Consider the following 7,469-nt stretch of genomic DNA (forward strand, 5'->3'; position numbering starts at 1 on the left):
ACAAATAAGATTGTGAGGTACAAAAACTCCTTGGCTGCAACCCAATACATAAATCTGACAAGCTCCAAGATGATGTTTTCCTAGAGTATCTACATGAAAGCAAAACGTCTCATGGGGAATCTAGTTTATCAATACCTCTGTGAGAAATACCTCAAATTAAACAAGCTGGTAACTGAATTGCCCAAAAGAGCTAGGCCCCCACGGTCAGAACAGCAATATGGGAGAGTCCCAAGATGTGCAGTGCCATAGCTCCACCAGGGAATATGGACTGCTTTGCATCTTAGCCAGACTTTGACTTTGCCAAAGAGAGACTCTTTTATCCAAAAGCTGGGGAAAGCATGCGGAGCTGTCTGCTTTGGCCAGCTCAGTCTTCAGGAGGTATCCTCTTGCTCCATCATAGCTCTGTATTTTCTGTTGAAAAAGCCACACTAGAGAAACAAACAAACAAATAAATAAAGATGTTATTAAGTCGTTGTATAGGAATTACTTTTTGCTGACAGGAGCAGGGCCTCAGGGGGTGGCGCCAGGAGGAGCGGCCCCGGCCCGGAGGGGTTAAACACTCGCCCCAGGGAGCGCGGGCCCTCAGGAGCCTTGAGAACAGGGCGGGTCGAGCACTCCTCGTATGAGCAGGGCCCGCTCTGGGAGCTCTGCCCCGGCACTGCCCAGCGGAGGCCCCCAGACAGAGCCGAGGGGAGGGGAGGCTGCGGGGCAGAGCTCGGGGTGTAGAGAGCGCCTGTGCTGGCCTTGTGAGGCGGGGGGTGCACAATGGGCAGGGCAGCGCTCGGTGCTCCCTGGGGCAGGTCCTGCTGCAGCAGGGGCTGAGCTGTGGGACGCTGTCAATAGGCTGCAAGAGTTCAGGGAAGCTGAGAGAATGTAGGAATGCTCCAGGCCCAGGCTGTGCAGGGGCCTCAAGCGTCCACTGTAGTTCATGGAGGACAGAAGGAGGCCGTTCACCCGGGAAGCTGGGAAACAGCAACAAAAAAACCCCCAGGGCAATTAAAAACAAGGGGCTTCCTCCTCAATCTGTTGTCCCCACTCAGAACTGCTCTGCTGTCCTGCAGGGGGCTAATGAGGAAACACACTCGCACCAGAAACACCGGGCTGGTGCCCTGTAAAGATCTCTACTGGTACAATCCAGGAGGTTCCTCACTTGTGTGGAGACCAGCTTCCTTCTGCAAGTAATAGAGGAGCCGACAAGGAGAGGTGCCCTGCTTGACCTTGTGCTCAGCAACAGGGAAGGGCTGGTTGGAAATGTGATACTCCAGGGCAGCCTTGGATGCAGCAATCCTGAGATGGTAGAATTTGAGATCCTCAGGACAGTGAGAAGAACGTGCAGCAAGCTCACTGCTCTGGACTTGAGGAGAGCAGACTTTGGCCTCTTCAGGAACCTGCTTAGCAAGGTTCCATGGCATATAGCCCTAGAGGGCAGGGGGGCCCAAGACTGTTGGTTAATATTCAAGGATCACCTGCTACAGGCTCAGGAGTGTTGCACCCCGACTAGAAGGAAGTGCAGCAGGAGGGCCAGGAGACCCCATTGGATGGATAAGGAGCTGCTGAGAAAAATTCAAAGGAAAAAAGATGCATATAAAAGGTGGAAGCAAGGACAGGCGGCCTGGGAAGAGTGCAGGGATGTTGTCCGGGAAGCTAGGGACCAGGTTAGAAAAGCTAAGGCCCAGTTAGAATTAAACTTGGCTAGGGATGTGAAAGATAACAGGAAGGGATCCTATAGGCACGTAGCAAATAAAAGACAGACAGGGACAATGTAGGCCCCTCCAGAAGCTGTCGGGAGAACTGGCTGCCCTTGATTCGGAGAAGGCTGAGGTTCTGAATGACTTCTTTGCCTTGGCCTTCGCTGGCAGAGGCTCTGACCACAGCACCCGAGTCTTGGAAGGCAGATGCAGGGACTGTGAGAATGAAGACCCTAGGCCCACTGTAGAAGAGGATCAGGTTCGAGATCATCTTAAGAACCTGAACCTACACAAGTCCATGGGACCTGAGAAATCCATCTGTGGGTCCTGAAGGAGCTGGCAAATGAGGCTGCAAAACCACTGGCCATCATGTTTGAAAAATCATGGCAGTCAGGTGACGTTCCCGATGACTGGAAAAAGGGAAATATCACCCCCATTTTCAAGAAGGGAAAATGGATGACCCAGGGAATTTACAGACCAGTCAGTGTCACCTCTGTGCCTGGCAAAATCTTGGAGCAGATTCTCCTGGAAGGCATGCTAGGGCACATGAAAAACAACAAGGTGCTTGGGGACAGCCAGCATGGCTTCACTAAGGGGAAATCCTGCCTGACCTATATGGTGGCCTTCTCTGATGGGTCTACGGAACTGATGGACAGGGGTGGAGCAGTTGATGTCATCTACCTGGACTTGTGCAAAGCCTTTGACACTGTCCCTCATGACATCCTTGTCTCTAAATTGGAGAGACATCAATCTGATAGGTGGAGCACTCGGTGGATAAAGAACTGGCTGGATGGTCGCACGCAAAGAGTTGTGGTCAAGAGTTCAATGTCCAGCTGGAGACCAGTAACGAGTGGTGTCCCTCAGGGATCGGTGTTGGGACCGGTCTTACTCAGCATCTTTGTTGGTGACATGGACAGTGGGATTGAGTGCACCCTCAGCAAGTTTGCTGATGACACCAAGCTGTGTGGTTCGGTTGATGCACTGGAGGGAAGGAATGCCATCCAGAGGGACCTTGACACGCTTGTGAGGTGGGCTGATGCCAACCTCATGAAGTTTAACCATGACAAATGCAAGTTCCTACACCTGGGTCAGGGCAATCCCAGGCAGAGCTACAGGTTGTGCAGAGAAGAGATTCAGAGCAGTCCTGCAAAGAAGGACTTGGGGGTGTTGGTCGATGAGAAAATGAACATGAGCCAGCTTCAGTGTGCGCTTGCAGCCCAGAAAGCCAACTGTGTCCTGGGATGCATCAAAAGGAGCGTGACCAGCAGGTCAAAGGAGGTGATCCTGCCCCTCTACTCTGTCTAAAAGTCACCAGGACACATCCCTCATGCCAGTGTCCGGCAGGACGGTGACGGGACAGAGCGGGAGCGAGAGGCTGGCACAGACCCCTGAGCGCAGCCCACGCTGTTTCCCACTGCCCCAGCAGCCCCGCAGTGCCGAGACATTTCTCCCAACCTTACTTGTTCCTCACCTGTATCCTTTTGTCCACCAAGGATGGAGAAGGAGCACACTGCATGCATGCAGTTTACCCAGGCTTTCCTGCAGAGCTCAGAGAAGGTAACCCCAGCCGTTCCAGGGTAGCAGTGCCCGTGTCTCCCGATGGGGCCCCTGGCTCTGCTGCCAGGCTGCTGGGGGCTGCTGGCTGGGCAGAGCTGCTCCCCCAGGGCTCCTGCACAGCACTGCAGCCCCAGTGATGCAGTCCCGCTGGCCATGTGCCCCCCTTCTTACACTGCCTGTTTGTGTCTCTGCCCCCCGGGCTGCCCAGGAGGAGGCTCAGAAGATGAAATTCCTGCAGGCCGTCTCCAGCCTCTGCACGGCTGCCAGGGACCAGGGCTTCTTAGGGGAAGTAAAGGAGCTCTGTGAGCAGCATCAAGTGGTAGATAGCATCAAGGTGAGGGGACTCGCGGCTGGCCTGGGGAAGGGGGCAAGTTGCCAGGCGCCTGCACACGGGGAGGACACACAGGGCCCGTGCAGGGACCAGAGTGCACAGGCAGACACTGAGCTGCCTGAGGGGATGCGGGTGCCGCTGAGTAGCCCTGGCAGTAGGGCCACGCTGGGGGCCAGTGCTGGGCTTGGGGGCAGAGGGTGTCTGCCAGCCCTGCTGCCTGGTGCTGGGTCTGCTGGCACTGGGTGCTGGCAAGCGCCAGGTCCCATCCTGCTTGTGTTCTGCAGGCGCTGGTAGAAGAAGAGCCCATGGACCGCGTGCACACAGCGGTGCGGCAGCAAGCCATGCTGGTCCTCGCCCGGATGAGGTGTGTGCCCAGCCCCTGGTTTGGCAGACACCTCTGTGCTGCCCATAGCCCTGTGCCTGGCCATGGGCATCTCCCATGCAGGCAGAGTCCGGTGGTGCCCTCAGAGGGCCTGCTCTTTGCCCTGCTCGTGGCTTGCCGAGAGGCGCAGGCGATGGCAAAGGAATCCTGCAGGTCCCCACCACGTCTCGGCTGCTCCCAAAAGCAGGAGGCAGGAGGCTTTGCCTGCCAGGACCGACCTTTGGCCTGGGCCATGTCAAGGAGGGAGGAGGCACCTCCTGGCAGGGCTCCCTGCACACTGGGGCTCCATCCATCTTGGGGACCTCTGCTCCAGAGGTCTGTGTCCAGCTGCACAAGGCCCGGAGGCAGCGCTCCCAGGCCCATGTCTCACAGGTGCCTCTCTCTCTCTGTTTAGTGAAGTGGAGATGCTATCGGAGTGCAAGAAGAAAAGCCTTTTAGAGGCCTGTTTTAGGAAGGTCTTCTTGCTTCCTCCCAACGCTGCTCCGTGTGGCGTGGGGGGTTAGGTCCATGGCCCGGGGAGGGAGGGACTGCAGAAAGACTGACGTGACCTTTATCCTCCTTGCAGACCCTGGATGCCATGGACATCCTGCTGGAGACCTTGGTGCTCAGCTCCCCTGGCTCCGGGGACCTGTGGAGAATCTTGCAGGTGTGGCACTGGCAGAGAGCAGGGTTTGCAGGGGCTGATGCTCCCCCTGGAGGGACGGATGGGAGTGTCCGCCCTGGAGTGGACGGTGTCCTCCCAGCGCCATGCACACAGCACATTGCAGGGAGGGGGCTCAGCTCCCTCAGGGGACGCAGACATGGCCCACCGTGCTCTTCCAGGAGCCTCGTGTCCCATGGCTGCAGTCAACGTCACTTCCCCTCTGCAGCCTCCTCCCGTGCCATGGCAAAGCCTGGCCCATGGCACTTGTGAGCCAGCTCCATCCCAGAGCTTTCCTGGCACCAAAGCAGCGGGAGGCACTGAGCACTCTCCTCAGGCACCGCAGCAGTGGCAGCGGGTGCTCTTCTTCTTCCTGGGCCTTGAGCAGTGCTGCTGCTGCTGCTGCTGGCAAAGGCATCAGCTCCCAGGGCATAGCAGCACCTTTTCTCCTTCCAGACGCTGCTGCCCTTCACCGACACCAAGTACCCAGCTGTGTGTGAACGGGCCGTGGCCAGGATTGCGAGGCTGGCTGAATTGATGGCCAGCTCTTCCTCAGTGCGGGTAAGGAGGCAGGCACCCTCCAGCCAGGCTGTTTCCCAGTCCCTGCCCACCGTGGGCAGCAGCCAGCAGCTCGAGGTGCCTGAGGCATTCAGCATGGCTCTGCCCCGGGCAAGGGTCTCAGCTCCTCCTTTTCCCGTGGTTTTCCCTCCCCAGTGCCCTTTCTGCCAGGAGCCATCTTGGTCCCCAGTCCTGTGCAGGACAGCACTGCCCAAGGAGCATGGCAGGAGGCCAGGCCTGGCAGCCCTCCCTGCCCTGCTGCCCAGCTCGCTGCTTTGGGAGGGCCCTGCACAACTCCGACCCTCCAGCATCCTTCCCTGGGGCAGAGTCTCCAGTTCAGGGCTTTGGTTGAGCTGCTATCCCTCAGCCCTTCTACCTGTCCTGCCTCCCTTGCCCAGGTCTGGAGCTTGCTTGGACATGACGAGAGCTCTTCCCACCATGACACCATCAATGACTGCTTCCTGGGACAGCTGCTGGGACATCTCATTGTTTGCTGCACCAGCACGATCTGGAAGATCCATCAGGAGGCTTTGGAGGCTCTTCAGCACCTCTCTGTATTCATCCAGCAGCAAAAATGTAAGAGAAGCTGTGTTGGGCTGCGTCCCTCCACACACAGTCCCTCATAGTCCAGGACAGCCTGCCATCTTCCGCCACCTCCTCTGCCCTTCACAGCTGCTTCCCACAGCATCCCAGCTATCGTTTTGCTGCAGAAGCCGAGTGCTCACCACAAGTCCGGCACTGCTCTTTGCTGCTCTCCTTCCCACTCAGGACCTCTCAGAACCCAGCAGTTCCATGGTCCCCATAGCCAAAGCTGTCGCTGATGGTAATCAATGCCGTGTCCTAATGACTCTTCCGTGATGCTCTCCTGTTTAGGCATGACGTCACCGGAGGATGACCCAGGGCATCCCCAGGGTGGAGGGAAAACAGAAGCTGGGAAACCCTCCTGTCTTTTTCTGTCCACCCCGAGGAACATTGCAAAGGTAATGAGTTTCTCCCTTGCTGGGCCTCGTGTGGGGCATCAGCAGGAGACTGGTGTAAGCAAAGGGATCCAGAACCAGCGGGCTTGGCATGGTCTCAGTGTCCCTGGTCAGAGGGTTGCTGCTGTTCTGGAGCAGGGACTCCAGGCTCCCAGCAGCAGCTCCAGCCCTCATGGCCACGAGGAAGCCCTGGTTCTCTGCAGGGCCAGAACACGGTGCCCACGACCCCAATTCTCCCTCATCGTTGGGCGCTCTCTTCTCCTCTACCCTGCAGCAACTGCAGCCGTTGCTGCCAGCTTTCCTGTGGGTACTCTTGCCAGAGCTGCTCTCACTGCTCAGCTGAGCAGCACTCTCAGGGCACTCAGTGTTAACAGGTCTTCCCTGCCTTCCTTCCTCCTGCAGGCATTTGGGGAATACCTCCACCCTGCTGATAAGACAGTCATCGTCCTCAAGGCCATAGAGGCCATGAGAGATTCATGTGGATGTGACAAGGAGGAGCTGGTCAACATCGTGAATATGGCCAAGACAGAACCTGCCTCCTGGCTGACAGAAGTAAGCAGCTTGTGGCTGCCCTGTCCTCGAGCCCTTCCAGGCACCGTTCCTCTCTGCATCCCCCCTCCCCTCACCCAGGTGCCTCAGGCACCTTGAACCCATTTCATGCCAGTAGAGTAAGATGGGAAGGGCAGCTGTTTCAGCGGCAGCTGAGGAAATGGCTGCAGTCTGGTGGCAGCATCACCCTCACCCTTGTGCCCTCCAGGTGCCGGTCGTCGTGCGCTGCATCTATAACAACCTGCAGCACATCAGCACAGCATCAGCCTGGCACAGCCTGAAGTTGCTGCTTTTAAGCATGGCAGAGGAGAATCCCAGGGAGATGATCCTGAGCCTTATCGATATCTGCCGAGAACATGAGAGGTACTGACCCCCACAGCCCTCGTGGGTTTGTTCCATGTGGGGACCTGCTGCAAGACTGGCCCGGGCACCGTGTGGTGGCCAAGGCAGCCCTGCTGACACAGTGCTCTGTGTCTGCAGAGTTGCTCAGAGCATGTGGGAAGTGCTGATGTCCCAGCCCCTCCTCTTGGTGAATGTCTGGAGGGAGCTGAGAAGCAACGTCCAGCCCCTGCAGTCGTGTTTGACTTCCACATCCCGCACAGTGGAGGACTTCATGCAGCCATTCAGAGCAGGGAACGCACATTTCTTTCTTAATAATAGCAAGGTGTTACGACAAAAGACCTGACACCAGAGCTTCCCTGTTTCAGGCAATTCCCTTTCTGAGCTCTCGCCTAAGAAGTCTCATCTTCTCAGTCGCTGGTCTGTGCAACTTCAGTTTTCCATCAGG

This window comes from Melopsittacus undulatus, chromosome 13 (assembly GCF_012275295.1).
Source record: "Melopsittacus undulatus isolate bMelUnd1 chromosome 13, bMelUnd1.mat.Z, whole genome shotgun sequence".
Lineage (NCBI taxonomy): Eukaryota > Metazoa > Chordata > Aves > Psittaciformes > Psittaculidae > Melopsittacus > Melopsittacus undulatus.